Here is a 16084-nt window from a genome sequence, read left to right as displayed (position 1 = left end):
TTAAAAGAAATCTCTTCCTCCAGGGAGTCCTGGCCAAGATGGCCACACTACAAATCACACACAAATTCACAACACATATAAAACATTCCATAAAGTCAGAGAACAACATTCATCATGAATCAAGTAAAACAACAGCATGATTCAATCATTGTATACTGCAGTAAACTTTTAAATACATTCAAAGGAGGAATTGTTTCAGGAGGGACAGTAGCTTGAAATTCATTCCACAGCCATGGAGCATAGTAGGAGAAAGATGATTTACCATGCTCTGAATGTACCCTAGGTACTACTAATTTAATCCCATTAGATGATCTAGTGCTATAGTTCTTTCTACATAAACATAGAAGACTAGTAATGTAATTTGGAAGTCTACCCATCAATGTCTTTACAATAAATTCTAACATATGGGATTTCCTTCTTTGATATAAAGAAGACCAACCCAAATAGTTGTGCAGCAAACAATGATGAGTACGTGAACAAGAATTTGTTATAAAACGCAGTGCAGCATGATGAACGCCATCCAGCCTTTTCAATAAATATGTAGACGCATGCATGTAAACAACATCACCATAGTCTAAAATAGGTAAAATAGTACTCTGTATTATTCTCTTTCTAGCTATAAAGGAAAAAAAATAAATTTCCCGAAAAAGAAAACCCAGTCTTGGTTTAAGCCTTTTCACCAAGTAATTAATATGAACATCAAAGGCTAACTTCTCATGGAGCCATATTCCTAAATATTTATAAGTTGGTACTCTTTCTATATGTAAACCCTCAATAGTCAGAATAGGCATAACAGTAGAAATAGAACGGCTACGTGTAAAAAGAATATACTTCGTTTTATTTACATTTAAAACTAATTTTAGTTTCAACAAAGTAAGCTGAAAAGTATAAAAAGAATCCTTAAGAATTTCAATAGCCTGAGACACAGAGGATGCAGTGGAGTAAATAATTGTATCGTCAGCATAAAAATGTAGCTTTGCCGATTGTATTCCCTGCCCCAATTCATTAATAAAACTAGAAAAAAGAAGTGGTGCCAATAAAGAACCTTGCGGGACACCCCTTCCTGACTATTACCATGGATGACGTGTAATTATCTACAGCAACACATTGAGTTCTATCCGATAAATAATTTTTAAACCAACTCACAGCCGAATTATCGAGGCAAACACTTTTAAGCCTCCGTAACAGTAAAACATGATCCACTAAGTCAAACGCTTTTGTCAAATCAAAAAATAAGGCAGCACAATGTTGTCTATTATCGAGAGCAGTAATTAAATCATTAGTGACTAATGTATTAGCTGTTATTGTACTATGGCCCGCTCTAAATCCTGACTGAAATGCGTTCAAAATATTATGACTAAGTAGATATTCTTTCATTTGATCATTTATAATAGATTCAAAAACGTTTGCTAAAACCGGTAATTTAGAAATCGGACGATAATTATTCAAATCGGAAGGATCGCCTCCTTTTAATAAAGGCATAACCATAGCCGATTTCCAAGATGGCGGAATTACATTAGTGGATAGACTCAAATTAAAAATCAATACAATAGGTTCGGCAATAATATCTGCTGACAATTTTTTTAAAAATGGTTCAATTTGGTCAGACCCACCTGATTTCTTACAGTCTAAATTTCGGAGTAGTTTATGAACTTGGGACGGCAATACAGGGGCAAAAGAAAATAAATCTGATTCACTATTAGTCAACTCATCAGTTCTCTGTTCATCAAGGACCAACGAATTGTCTGTTATCAAACCAGCTGAAATAAAATGACTATTAAACGTATTAACAATATCAGCCTTGTCTGTAATCAATCTTTGATTCAATTTTAAAACTTTTGGAAGATTAGTGGATGTATTTGATCCTATAAAAGACTTCGTTAATTTCCAAAATTTAGAAGGACAATTCATGTTATCATTAATCAGGTTTAAATAATACTGACTCTTCGAACTTTATATTAATTTTGTACACTTATTTCGTAATAATCTATATTGAGACCAGTCCTCCTCACCATTTGTTTTCTTTGCTTTAGACCAAGCCACGTTTCTTTGCTTAATAAGATTAGAGACGGATTCATTGAACCAAGGATTATTTCTACCTCTCACCCGAAATCTATGTAAAGGAGCATGTTTATCACAAATTTCTAGAAAGATAGATTTGAAATAATCCCAAGCATCAACCACATCAGGTATAATTGAAACCAACTGTAAATCACTATTATATACATCATGCAAAAAAGCCTGTACATTAAAATTTTTAAATTGACGTTTAAGATTTGAATTGAGAATTGAGATCCCCAACATGTGAGGCCTCCATCTTGAAGGTTTTTGTAGCAGGCCCCTCATCTGACCCCTTCCTGATGTTGGCTCCAGGTCTGTTAATAGCATGAGAAAAAGTAGATGTCATCACAGGCCTCTGCCCAGTCGAACACCAACAGTTGCCGTGTAAGCTCACGGACACCTGATCAGTGGGCCAGTGGCGCAATGGATAACGTGTCTGACTACGGATCAGAAGATTCTAGGTTCGACTCCTGGCTGGCTCGCTCTGCCTCTTTTACAATGCTGTCAGCCCTTAGCCGTTTTATTATCCCATAGTTTTTGTTACTATTATTATTGGATTGGTTGAGAAATATTAAAAATTGACAGTCCAACAATAGGCTGCTTTGTCAGTAGGATAACGGTTACCATACAATACTATGCGTCTTTTAAAATGCATTGCATGAGTACTGTCACAAGGACCTTGCTTTACGACCAGTTTGTAGTGTCTATTATACCATCGCAAGAATGGGAGGAAACTGAACCCCCTCGTGAGGCAAATGAGAGCTCCCTCTGTTGAGCCTGATGAAATTGAATTCAGTAAACAATCCCTTTGGATCATTCCCATGTTCTTAAAGGGGACGGTCACACACTAAAAGTAAAAGGGACTGCTCCAGGCAGAAGGAAGATCCCATATGGTCTAGCGGTCAGGATTCCTGGTTTTCACCCAAGCGGCCGGGGTTCGACTCCCAGTATGGGAATATCGGGTTGTCTTTGCATCACTTAATCGAAACAACCAGCATTTATGTCTGTAGTAGTTTTAGCCAGTGGCGGAGATTCAGCAACCTGATATGTTGAGGTTCTGATCCGTATGACTACGGATCAGAAGATTCTAGGTTCGACTCCTGGCTGGCTCGCTCTGCCTCTTTTACAATGCTGTCAGCCCTTAGCCGTTTTATTATCCCATAGTTTTTGTTACTATTATTATTGGATTGGTTGAGAAATATTAAAAATTGACAGTCCAACAATAGGCTGCTTTGTCAGTAGGATAACGGTTACCATACAATACTATGCGTCTTTTAAAATGCATTGCATGAGTACTGTCACAAGGACCTTGCTTTACGACCAGTTTGTAGTGTCTATTATACCATCGCAAGAATGGGAGGAAACTGAACCCCCTCGTGAGGCAAATGAGAGCTCCCTCTGTTGAGCCTGATGAAATTGAATTCAGTAAACAATCCCTTTGGATCATTCCCATGTTCTTAAAGGGGACGGTCACACACTAAAAGTAAAAGGGACTGCTCCAGGCAGAAGGAAGATCCCATATGGTCTAGCGGTCAGGATTCCTGGTTTTCACCCAAGCGGCCGGGGTTCGACTCCCAGTATGGGAATATCGGGTTGTCTTTGCATCACTTAATCGAAACAACCAGCATTTATGTCTGTCCCGAATCAGTGTGCCTTCGATAGCTCAGCTGGAAGAGCGGAGGACTGTAGGTGGCAAGTTGGCAATCCTTAGGTCGCTGGTTCAACTCCGGCTCGAAGGAGTTCTTTTTCACACATAAACATTTCCTTGGCCCTGCTTCTCGACGAGGGCATCAGCGCTTGAGTTCGTAATTCGCCATTTTACAATCACGACCGCCGGTGGTGGGCAATATCTCATTCCCTGACCGGGAATCGAACCCGGGCCGCGGCGGTGAGAGCGCCGAATCCTAACCACTAGACCACCAGGGAAGGTATGCTGATGACTTGCCCTCAAGCCTGGCTGTGGCCTCTACTAGATTTTGCAGCAAGACCACTAATACTTGTATTTTCCTCCAGGAGAGGAGACGTCACTGACCCTGGCAAACTGACAAACTGTCACAGACTCTGTAGGAATATCCTAACAACACCACAACTTCCCATGAAAACAAAGCAACCGAGATCCCCAACATGTGAGGCCTCCATCTCGAAGGATTCTAACGCAGTTTTTTGCAGACGTCTCTTACCCTGGATCCCGGTTCTTCCGCTGAGAAACTGTCACAGATTCTGAGGGAATATCCTAATAACACCACAACTTGCCATAAAAACAAAAAAATTGAGATCCCCAACATGTGAGACCTCCATCTCTAAGGTTTTTTCTAGCAGTTTTTTGCAGACGTCTCTGGCCCTGGATCCCAGTTCCCAGTTTTTCCGCTGAGAAACTGTCACAGGCTCTGGAGGAATATCCTAACAACACCACAACTTGCCATGAAAACAAAAACAATAAGATCCCCAACATGTGAGGCCTGCATCTCAAAGGTTTTTAAAGCAGTTTTTTGCAGACGTCTGTGGGCCTGGATCCCAGTTCTTCCACTGAGAAACTGTCACAGGCTCTGTAGTAATATCCTAACAACACCACAACTTAACATTTATTTTATTTTATTTCCTTTATTTTTCCAGGAAGGTCCCATTGAGATTAAAAGAAATCTCTTCTTCCAGGGAGTCCTGGCCAAGATGGCCACACTACAAATCACACACAAACACACAACACATATAAAACATTCCATAAAGTCAGAGCACAACATTCATCATAAATCAAGTAAAACAACAGCATGATTCAATCATTGTATACTGCAGTAAACTTTTAAATACATGCAAAGGATGAATTGTTTCAGGAGGGACAGTAGCTTGAAATTCATTCCACAGCCATGGAGCATAGTAGGAGAAAGATGATTTACCATGCTCTGAATGTACCCTAGGTACTACTAATTTAATCCCATTAGATGATCTAGTGCTGTAGTTCTTTCTACATAAACATAGAAGACTAGTAATGTAATTTGGAAGTCTACCCATCAATGTCTTTACAATAAATTCTAACATATGGGATTTCCTTCTTTGATATAAAGAGGACCAACCCAAATAGTTGTGCAGCAAACAATGATGAGTATGTGAACAAGAATTTGTTATAAAACGCAGTGCAGCATGATAAACGCCATCCAGCCTTTTCAATAAATATGTAGACGCATGCATGTAAACCAGTGTTTCCCAAACTTTTTTCAGTCGAGGCACCCTTTGAAAATGTTAAAAAATTTGTGGCACCCTACACTAGTGTTGTCACGATACTACTTTGATACTATACCTTGAAATGTATTGATTTTCAATACCACAGGGAATAACTGCCGTAGTACTGTCATATAGATATTTTTTAATATTATCAATTTTTTTGTCCATCCATTTAAAGTCTAGGAAATCATTAATTTCTTCTCCAGCGATCACTTTACATGATGACATATTTAATTAAGGCTTTTATTCATAATTCAGCAAAACATTGCTCAATTACCATTGCAAATCTCACCAAAATGTTTGCTCACTCAGTGTAGGCCTATTTGTGTTTTTATATTGGGCTAATTTTGTTATAATTGCACAAGATAGCTTGTTTTTTATATATTTTATAATGTAATAATTTCACAGTTAATCTCCAAATTAATGTATAAACAACATAAAGAAGTATATTTTAAATAATTGTTTAATGGCATCTTTTTTATGAATGAAGCCCAGTATCAATGATACCAATACTGCTACTTGAATGAAGTTATCAAACACTTTACAGTCTTCACTGCATAAATAATAAATTAAATATAGATGAATCCCTTATTAAAGCTACAAGCGTTCTTTAGTCAAGAGCAGTGAGTAATTTTCTCTGTTACCTGTTCTTTGATTCTGTTGTCACTGCTGCACTTGACACCCTTCCTGACTATAACCATGGATGAGGTGTAATTATCTACAGCAACACATTGAGTTCTATCCGATAAATAATTTTTAAACCAACTCACAGCCGAATTATCGAGGCCAACACTTTTAAGCCTCCGTAACAGTAAAACATGATCCACTAAGTCAAACGCTTTTGTCAAATCAAAAAATAAGGCCGCACAATGTTGTCTATTATCGAGAGCAGTAATTAAATCATTAGTGACTAATGTAGTAGCTGTTATTGTACTATGGCCCGCTCTAAATCCTGACTGAAATGCGTTCAAAATATTATGACTAAGTAGATATTCTTTCATTTGATCATTTATAATAGATTCAAAAACTTTTGCTAAAACCGGTAATTTAGAAATCGGGCGATAATTATTCAAATCGGAAGGATCGCCTCCTTTTAATAAAGGCATAACCATAGCCGATTTCCAAGATGGCGGAATTACATTAGTGGATAGACTCAAATTAAAAATCGATGCAATAGGTTCGGCAATAATATCTGCTGACAATTTTTAAAAAAATGGTTCAATTTGGTCAGACCCACCTGATTTCTTACAGTCTAAATTTCGGAGTAGTTTATGAACTTGGGACGGCAATACAGGGGCAAAAGAAAATAAATCTGATTCACTATTAGTCAACTCATCAGTTCTCTGTTCATCAAGGACCAACGAATTGTCTGTTATCAAACCAGCTGAAATAAAATGACTATTAAACGTATTAACAATATCAGCCTTGTCTGTAATCAATCTTTGATTCAATTTTAAAACTTTTGGAAGATTAGTGGATGTATTTGATCCTATAAAAGATTTCGTTAATTTCCAAAATTTAGAAGGACAATTCATGTTATCATTAATCAGGTTTAAATAATACTGACTCTTCGAACTTTATATTAATTTTGTACACTTATTTCGTAATAATCTATATTGAGACCAGTCCTCCTCACCATTTGTTTTCTTTGCTTTAGACCAAGCCACGTTTCTTTGCTTAATAAGATTAGAGACGGATTCATTGAACCAAGGATTATTTCTACCTCTCACCCGAAATCTATGTAAAGGAGCATGTTTATCACAAATTTCTAGAAAGATAGATTTGAAATAATCCCAAGCATCAACCACATCAGGTATAATTGAAACCAACTGTAAATCACTATTATATACATCATGCAAAAAAGCCTGTACATTAAAATTTTTAAATTGACGTTTAAGATTTGAATTGAGAATTGAGATCCCCAACATGTGAGGCCTCCATCTTGAAGGTTTTTGTAGCAGGCCCCTCATCTGACCCCTTCCTGATGTTGGCTCCAGGTCTGTTAATAGCATGAGAAAAAGTAGATGTCATCACAGGCCTCTGCCCAGTCGAACACCAACACGTGGCGTGTAAGCTCACGGACACCTGATCAGTGGGCCAGTGGCGCAATGGATAAAGCGTCTGACTACGGATCAGAAGATTCTAGGTTCGACTCCTGGCTGGCTCGCTCTGCCTCTTATACTATGCTGTCAGCCCTTAGCCGTTTTATTATCCCATAGTTTTTGTTATTATTATTATTGGATTGGTTGAGAAATATTAAAAATTGACAGTCCAACAATAGGCTGCTTTGTCAGTAGGATAACGGTTACCATACAATACTATGCGTCTTTTAAAATGCATTGCATGAGTACTGTCACAAGGACCTTGCTTTACGACCAGTTTGTAGTGTCTATTATACCATCGCAAGAATGGGAGGAAACTGAACCCCTCGTGAGGCAAATGAGAGCTCCCTCTGTTGAGCCTGATGAAATTAAATTCAGTAAACAATCCCTTCGGATCATTCCCATGTTCTTAAAGGGGACGGTCACACACTAAAAGTAAAAGGGTCTGCTCCAGGCAGAAGGAAGATCCCATATGGTCTAGCGGTCAGGCTTCCTGGTTTTCACCCAGGCGGCCCGGGTTCGACTCCCGGTATGGGAAGATCGGGTTGTCTTTGCATCACTTAATTGAAACAACCAGCATGTATGACTGTAGCAGTTTTAGCCAGTGGCGGAGATTCAGCAACCTGATATGTTGAGGTTCTGTCCCCAATCAGTGTGCTCTATAGCTCAGCTGGATGAGCGGAGGACTCTAGGTGGCAAGTTGGCAATCCTTAGGTCGCTGGTTCTACTCTGGTTCGAAGGAGTTCTTTTTCAAACATAAACATTTCCTTGGCCCTGCTTCTCGACGAGGGCGTCAGCGCTTGAGTTCGTAGTTCGCCATTTTACAATCACGACCGCCGGTGGTGGGCAAAAGCTTCCTGGACAGTAGCTTGAAATTCATTCCACAGCCATGGAGCATAGTAGGAGAAAGATGATTTACCATGCTCTGAATGTACCCTAGGTACTACTAATTTAATCCCATTAGATGATCTAGTGCTATAGTTCTTTCTGCATAAACATAGAAGACTAGTAATGTAATTTGGAAGTCTACCCATCAATGTCTTTACAATAAATTCTAACATATGGGATTTCCTTCTTTGATATAAAGAGGACCAACCCAAATAGTTGTGCAGCAAACAATGATGAGTACGTGAACAAGAATTTGTTATAAAACGCAGTGCAGCATGATAAACGCCATCCAGCCTTTTCAATAAATATGTAGACGCATGCATGTAAACAACATCACCATAGTCTAAAATAGGTAAAATAGTACTCTGTATTATTCTCTTTCTAGCTATAAAGGAAAAACATTTTTTTTCCCGAAAAAGAAAACCCAGTCTTGGTTTGAGCCTTTTCACCAAGTAATTAATGTGAACATCAAAGGCTAACTTCTCATGGAGCCATATTCCTAAATATTTAAAAGTTGGTACTCTTTCTATATGTAAACCCTCAATAGTCAGAATAGGCATAACAGTAGACATAGAACGGCTACGTGTAAAAAGAATATACTTCGTTTTATTTACATTTAAAACTAATTTTAGTTTCAACAAAGTAAGCTGAAAAGTATAAAAAGAATCCTTAAGAATTTCAATAGCCTGAGACACAGAGGATGCAGTGGAGTAAATAATTGTATCGTCAGCATAAAAATGTAGCTTTGCCGATTGTATTCCCTGCCCCAATTCATTTATAAAAATAGAAAAAAGAAGTGGTGCCAATAAAGAACCTTGCGGGACACCCTTCCTGACTATTACCATGGATGAGGTGTTATTATCTACAGCAACACATTGAGTTCTATCCGATAAATAATTTTTAAACCAACTCACAGCCGAATTATCGAGGCCAACACTTTTAAGCCTCCGTAACAGTAAAACATGATCCACTAAGTCAAACGCTTTTGTCAAATCAAAAAATAAGGCCGCACAATGTTGTCTATTATTGAGAGCAGTAATTAAATCATTAGTGACTAATGTAGTAGCTGTTATCGTACTATGGCCCGCTCTAAATCCTGACTGAAATGCGTTCAAAATATTATGACTAAGTAGATATTCTTTCATTTGATCATTTATAATAGATTCAAAAACTTTTGCTAAAACCGGTAATTTAGAAATCGGACGATAATTATTCAAATCGGAAGGATCGCCTCCTTTTAATAAAGGCATAACCATAGCCGATTTCCAAGATGGCGGAATTACATTAGTGGATAGACTCAAATTAAAAATCGATGCAATAGGTTCGGCAATAATATCTGCTGACAATTTTTAAAAAATTGGTTCAATTTGGTCAGATCCACCTGATTTCTTACAGTCTAAATTTCAAAAGAAAATAAATCTGATTCACTATTAGTCAACTCATCAGTTCTCTGTTCATCAAGGACCAACGAATTGTCTGTTATCAAACCAGCTGAAATAAAATGACTATTAAACGTATTAACAATATCAGCCTTGTCTGTAATCAATCTTTGATTCAATTTTAAAACTTTTGGAAGATTAGTGGATGTATTTGATCCTATAAAAGATTTCGTTAATTTCCAAAATTTAGAAGGACAATTCATGTTATCATTAATCAGGTTTAAATAATACTGACTCTTCGAACTTTATATTAATTTTGTACACTTATTTCGTAATAATCTATATTGAAACCAGTCCTCCTCACCATTTGTTTTCTTTGCTTTAGACCAAGCCATGTTTTCTTTGCTTAATAAGATTAGAGACGGATTCATTGAACCAAGGTTTATTTCTACCTCTCACCCGAAATCTACGTAAAGGAGCATGTTTATCACAAATTTCTAGAAAGATAGATTTGAAATAATCATCAACCACATCAGGTATAATTGAAATCAACTGTAAATCACTATTATATACATCATGCAAAAAAGCCTGTACATTAAAATTTTTAAATTGACATTTAAGATTTGAATTGAGAATTGAGATCCCCAACATGTGAGGCCTCCATCTTGAAGGTTTTTGTAGCAGGCCCCTCATCTGACCCCTTCCTGATGTTGGCTCCAGGTCTGTTAATAGCATGAGAAAAAGTAGATGTCATCACAGGCCTCTGCCCAGTCGAACACCAACAGGTGGCGTGTAAGCTCACGGACACCTTATTAGTGGGCCAGTGGCGCAATGGATAACGCATCTGACTACGGATCAGAAGATTCTAGGTTCGACTCCTGGCTGGCTCGCTCTGCCTTTTATACTATGCTGTCAGCCCTTAGCCGTTTTATTATCCCATAGTTTTTGTTATTATTATTATTGGATTGGTTGAGAAATATTAAAAATTGACAGTCCAACAATAGGCTGCTTTGTCAGTAGGATAACGGTTACCATACAATACTATGCGTCTTTTAAAATGCATTGCATGAGTACTGTCACAAGGACCTTGCTTTACGACCAGTTTGTAGTGTCTATTATACCATCGCAAGAATGGGAGGAAACTGAACCCCCTCGTGAGGCAAATGAGAGCTCCCTCTGTTGAGCCTGATGAAATTGAATTCAGTAAACAATCCCTTCGGATCATTCCCATGTTCTTAAAGGGGACGGTCACACACTAAAAGTAAAAGGGACTGCTCCAGGCAGAAGGAAGATCCCATATGGTCTAGCGGTCAGGATTCCTGGTTTTCACCCAAGCGGCACGGGTTCGACTCCCAGTATGGGAATATCGGGTTGTCTTTGCATCACTTAATCGAAACAACCAGCATTTATGTCTGTAGTAGTTTTAGCCAGGGGCGGAGATTCAGCAACCTGATATGTTGATGTTCTGTCCCGAATCAGTGTGCCTTCGATAGCTCAGCTGGAAGAGCGGAGGACTGTAGGTGGCAAGTTGGCAATCCTTAGGTCGCTGGTTCAACTCCGGCTCGAAGGAGTTCTTTTTCACACATAAACATTTCCTTGGCCCTGCTTCTCGACGAGGGCGTCAGCGCTTGAGTTCGTAGTTCGCCATTTTACAATCACGACCGCCGGTGGTGGGCAAAAGCTTAGGTCGCTGGTTCAACTCCGGCTCGAAGGAGTTCTTTTTCACACATAAACATTTCCTTGGCCCTGCTTCTCGACGAGGGCATCAGCGCTTGAGTTCGTAGTTCATCATTTTACAATCACGACCGCCGGTGGTGGGCAATAGCTCATTCCCTGACCGGGAATCGAACCGGGGCCGCGGCGGTGAGAGCGCCGAATCCTAACCACTAGACCACCAGGGAAGGTATGCTGATGACTTGCCCTCAAGCCTGCCTGTTGCCTCTACCAGATTTTGCAGCAAGACCACTAATACTTGTATTTTCCTCCAGCAGAGGAGACGTCACTGACCCTGGCAAACTGACGTGTAAGGTGGCGTGTAAGCTCACGGACACCTGATTAGTGGGCCAGTGGCGCAATGGATAACGCGTCTGACTACGGATCAGAAGATTCTAGGTTCGACTCCTGGCTGGCTCGCTCTGCCTTTTATACTATACTGTCAGCCCTTAGCCGTTTTATTATCCCATAGTTTTTGTTATTATTATTATTGGATTGGTTGAGAAATATTAAAAATTGACAGTCCAACAATAGGCTGCTTTGTCAGTAGGATAACGGTTACCATACAATACTATGCGTCTTTTAAAATGCATTGCATGAGTACTGTCACAAGGACCTTGCTTTACGACCAGTTTGTAGTGTCTATTATACCATCGCAAGAATGGGAGGAAACTGAACCCCTCGTGAGGCAAATGAGAGCTCCCTCTGTTGAGCCTGATGAAATTGAATTCAGTAAACAATCCCTTCGGATCATTCCCATGTTCTTAAAGGGGACGGTCACACACTAAAAGTAAAAGGGTCTGCTCCAGGCAGAAGGAAGATCCCATATGGTCTAGCGGTCAGGCTTCCTGGTTTTCACCCAGGCGGCCCGGTTTCGACTCCCGGTATGGGAAGATCGGGTTGTCTTTGCATCACTTAATTGAAACAACCAGCATGTATGACTGTAGCAGTTTTAGCCAGTGGCGGAGATTCAGCAACCTGATATGTTGAGGTTCTGTCCCCAATCAGTGTGCTCTATAGCTCAGCTGGATGAGCAGAGGACTCTAGTTGGCAATCCTTAGGTCGCTGGTTCTACTCTGGTTCGAAGGAGTTCTTTTTCAAACATAAACATTTCCTTGGCCCTGCTTCTCGACGAGGGCGTCAGCGCTTGAGTTCGTAGTTCGCCATTTTACAATCACGACCGCCGGTGGTGGGCAAAAGCTTCCTGGACAGTAGCTTGAAATTCATTCCACAGCCATGGAGCATAGTAGGAGAAAGATGATTTACCATGCTCTGAATGTACCCTAGGTACTACTAATTTAATCCCATTAGATGATCTAGTGCTATAGTTCTTTCTGCATAAACATAGAAGACTAGTAATGTAATTTGGAAGTCTACCCATCAATGTCTTTACAATAAATTCTAACATATGGGATTTCCTTCTTTGATATAAAGAGGACCAACCCAAATAGTTGTGCAGCAAACAATGATGAGTACGTGAACAAGAATTTGTTATAAAACGCAGTGCAGCATGATAAACGCCATCCAGCCTTTTCAATAAATATGTAGACGCATGCATGTAAACAACATCACCATAGTCTAAAATAGGTAAAATAGTACTCTGTATTATTCTCTTTCTAGCTATAAAGGAAAAACATTTTTTTTCCCGAAAAAGAAAACCCAGTCTTGGTTTAAGCCTTTTCACCAAGTAATTAATGTGAACATCAAAGGCTAACTTCTCATGGAGCCATATTCCTAAATATTTATAAGTTGGTACTCTTTCTATATGTAAACCCTCAATAGTCAGAATAGGCATAACAGTAGACATAGAACGGCTACGTGTAAAAAGAATATACTTCGTTTTATTTACATTTAAAACTAATTTTAGTTTCAACAAAGTAAGCTGAAAAGTATAAAAAGAATCCTTAAGAATTTCAATAGCCTGAGACACAGAGGATGCAGTGGAGTAAATAATTGTATCGTCAGCATAAAAATGTAGCTTTGCCGATTGTATTCCCTGCCCCAATTCATTAATAAAAATAGAAAAAAGAAGTGGTGCCAATAAAGAACCTTGCGGGACACCCTTCCTGACTATTACCATGGATGAGGTGTAATTATCTACAGCAACACATTGAGTTCTATCCGATAAATCATTTTTAAACCAACTCACAGCCGAATTATCGAGGCCAACACTTTTAAGCCTCCGTAACAGTAAAACATGATCCACTAAGTCAAACGCTTTTGTCAAATCAAAAAATAAGGCCGCACAATGTTGTCTATTATCGAGAGCAGTAATTAAATCATTAGTGACTAATGTAGTAGCTGTTATCGTACTATGGCCCGCTCTAAATCCTGACTGAAATGCGTTCAAAATATTATGACTAAGTAGATATTCTTTCATTTGATCATTTATAATAGATTCAAAAACTTTTGCTAAAACCGGTAATTTAGAAATCGGACGATAATTATTCAAATCGGAAGGATCGCCTCCTTTTAATAAAGGCATAACCATAGCCGATATCCAAGATGGCGGAATTACATTAGTGGATAGACTCAAATAAAAAATCGATGCAATAGGTTCGGCAATAATATCTGCTGACAATTTTTTAAAAATTGGTTCAATTTGGTCAGACCCACCTGATTTCTTACAGTCTAAATTTCGGAGTAGTTTATGAACTTGGGACGGCAATACAGGGGCAAAAGAAAATAAATCTGATTCACTATTTAGTCAACTCATCAGTTCTCTGTTCATCAAGGACCAACAAATTGTCTGTTATCAAACCAGCTGAAATAAAATGACTATTAAACGTATTAACAATATCAGCCTTGTCTGTAATCAATCTTTGATTCAATTTTAAAACTTTTGGAAGATTAGTGGATGTATTTGATCCTATAAAAGATTTCGTTAATTTCCAAAATTTAGAAGGACAATTCATGTTATCATTAATCAGGTTTAAATAATACTAACTCTTCGAACTTTATATTAATTTTGTACACTTATTTCGTAATAATCTATATTGAGACCAGTCCTCCTCACCATTTTTTTTCTCTTTGCTTTAGACCAAGCCAAGTTTCTTTGCTTAATAAGATTAGAGACGGATTCATTGAACCAAGGATTATTTCTACCTCTCACCCGAAATCTATGTAAAGGAGCATGTTTATCACAAATTTCTAGAAAGATAGATTTGAAATAATCCCAAGCATCAACCACATCAGGTATAATTGAAACCAACTGTAAATCACTATTATATACATCATGCAAAAAAGCCTGTACATTAAAATTTTTAAATTGACGTTAAAGATTTGAATTGAGAATTGAGATCCCCAACATGTGAGGCCTCCATCTTTTCAAAACTTCTTCTTAGTTTTCTTCACTAATGGTCTAACCTTTTAAATAGCCCAATTTTGGCAGCAGTTTTCGCTTACGGCCATACCACCTTGGGCACGCCCGATCTCGTCTGATCTTGGAAGCTAAGCAGGGTCGGGCCTGGTAAGTACTTGGATGGGAGACCTCCTGGGAATACCAGGTGCTGTGAGCTTTAAAAAAAAAAAAAAAAGAGTGCCTGAGCTTCAAAAAGCCTTAAACAGTCTCTGAGATTCTTCAGAAAGCATGAAAGAGTTTGAGTTTTTTCAAAAGTTCTTCTTAGTTTTCTTCACTAATGGTCCAACCTTTTAAATAAGGCCTTGTTAGTACTTGGATGGGAGGCCGCATGGGAATACTAGGTGTTGTAAGCTTTTTTAAGAAAAAAAAAAAGAGTCACTGAGCTTCAAAAAGCCTTAAAAAGTCTCTGAGATTCTTCAGAAAGCATGAAAGAGTTTGAGTTTTTTCAAAAGTTCTTCTTAGTTTTCTTCACTAATGGTCTAACCTTTTAAATAGCCCAATTTTGGCAGCAGTTTTCGCTTACGGCCATACCACCTTGGGCACGCCCGATCTCGTCTGATCTCGGAAGCTAAGCAGGGTCGGGCTTGGTTAGTACTTGGATGGGAGACCGCCTGGGAATACCAGGTGCTGTAAGCTTTAAAAAAAAAAAAAAAAAAAGAGTCCCTGAGCTTCAAAAAGCCTTAAACAGTCTCTGAGATACTTCAGAAAGCATGAAAGAGTTTGAGTTTTTTCAAAAGTTCTTCTTAGTTTTCTTCACTAATGGTCTAACCTTTTAAATAAGGCCTGGTTAGTACTTGGATGGGAGGCCGCATGGGAATACTAGGTGTTGTAAGCTTTTTTAAGAAAAAAAAAGAGACCCTGAGCTTCTTCAAAAAGCCTTAAAAAGTCTCTGGGATTCTTCAGAAAGCATGTAAGAGTTTTAGTTTTTTCAAAACTTCTTCTTAGTTTTCTTCACTAATGGTCTAACCTTTTAAATAGCCCAATTTTGGCAGCAGTTTTCGCTTACGGCCATACCACCTTGGGCACGCCCGATCTAGTTGGTATATCCAGGAAGTGAGTTGGCTGCAGTTGGAGAGGAAGGCTCTCCCCCATTTTTGTTTTTCTATTTGTGTTTTGTTTTTCGAGTTTGTTACTTTAAGTTAGTTAGTTTTTTTTCGCTTTATTTTGCTTTTCAAACCACCTAACAGCAGCTTTTGCTGACTGGAGGGTGGTTTTTAATTTTTTTTTGCAATTATGGACGGATTAACGGCAAACGACCATGGACTGGTTGGAGGAACACGCACGGTAATTGACAATGGACTGGCAGGAGGAACACGAATGGCAAACGACACTGGACTGGCGGGAGGAACACGAATGGCAAACGA

At 38.6% G+C, this 16084-nt stretch overlaps 1 long non-coding RNA gene and 10 other non-coding genes across 11 annotated transcripts in view; 8 read left to right on the top strand and 3 right to left on the bottom strand.

Annotated features, from left to right (window-relative positions):
• The window catches only part of LOC143726135 (uncharacterized), a 390493-nt gene that overhangs the window by 347697 nt on the left and 26712 nt on the right, over window positions 1-16084 (bottom strand). The window lies entirely within an intron of this gene.
• Window positions 2471-2543, top strand: trnar-acg (transfer RNA arginine (anticodon ACG)). The gene has a single exon. It is a non-coding gene; the product is annotated as a tRNA-Arg (tRNA).
• trnay-gua (transfer RNA tyrosine (anticodon GUA)) lies at window positions 3714-3800 on the top strand. Its single transcript is given in 2 exon segments — window positions 3714-3750; window positions 3765-3800. It is a non-coding gene; the product is annotated as a tRNA-Tyr (tRNA).
• Window positions 3916-3987, bottom strand: trnae-cuc (transfer RNA glutamic acid (anticodon CUC)). Its single transcript has one exon. It is a non-coding gene; the product is annotated as a tRNA-Glu (tRNA).
• On the top strand, window positions 7846-7917 carry trnae-uuc (transfer RNA glutamic acid (anticodon UUC)). The gene has a single exon. It is a non-coding gene; the product is annotated as a tRNA-Glu (tRNA).
• Window positions 10464-10536, top strand: trnar-acg (transfer RNA arginine (anticodon ACG)). The gene has a single exon. It is a non-coding gene; the product is annotated as a tRNA-Arg (tRNA).
• On the top strand, window positions 11130-11216 carry trnay-gua (transfer RNA tyrosine (anticodon GUA)). Its single transcript is given in 2 exon segments — window positions 11130-11166; window positions 11181-11216. It is a non-coding gene; the product is annotated as a tRNA-Tyr (tRNA).
• Window positions 11476-11547, bottom strand: trnae-cuc (transfer RNA glutamic acid (anticodon CUC)). The gene has a single exon. It is a non-coding gene; the product is annotated as a tRNA-Glu (tRNA).
• Window positions 11707-11779, top strand: trnar-acg (transfer RNA arginine (anticodon ACG)). The gene has a single exon. It is a non-coding gene; the product is annotated as a tRNA-Arg (tRNA).
• Window positions 14759-14877, top strand: LOC143726394 (5S ribosomal RNA). Its single transcript, XR_013198643.1, has one exon. It is a non-coding gene; the product is annotated as a 5S ribosomal RNA (ribosomal RNA).
• LOC143726239 (5S ribosomal RNA) lies at window positions 15238-15356 on the top strand. Its single transcript, XR_013198492.1, has one exon. It is a non-coding gene; the product is annotated as a 5S ribosomal RNA (ribosomal RNA).

The sequence above is a fragment of the Siphateles boraxobius genome, unplaced genomic scaffold (genome assembly GCF_051911475.1).
Source record: "Siphateles boraxobius isolate OS27281-9 unplaced genomic scaffold, OSU_SipBor_1 77, whole genome shotgun sequence".
NCBI classification, from domain to species: domain Eukaryota; kingdom Metazoa; phylum Chordata; class Actinopteri; order Cypriniformes; family Leuciscidae; genus Siphateles; species Siphateles boraxobius.
The sequence above is the reverse complement of the archived record's forward strand: the minus strand, read 5'-3'. Positions and strand labels throughout refer to the sequence as shown.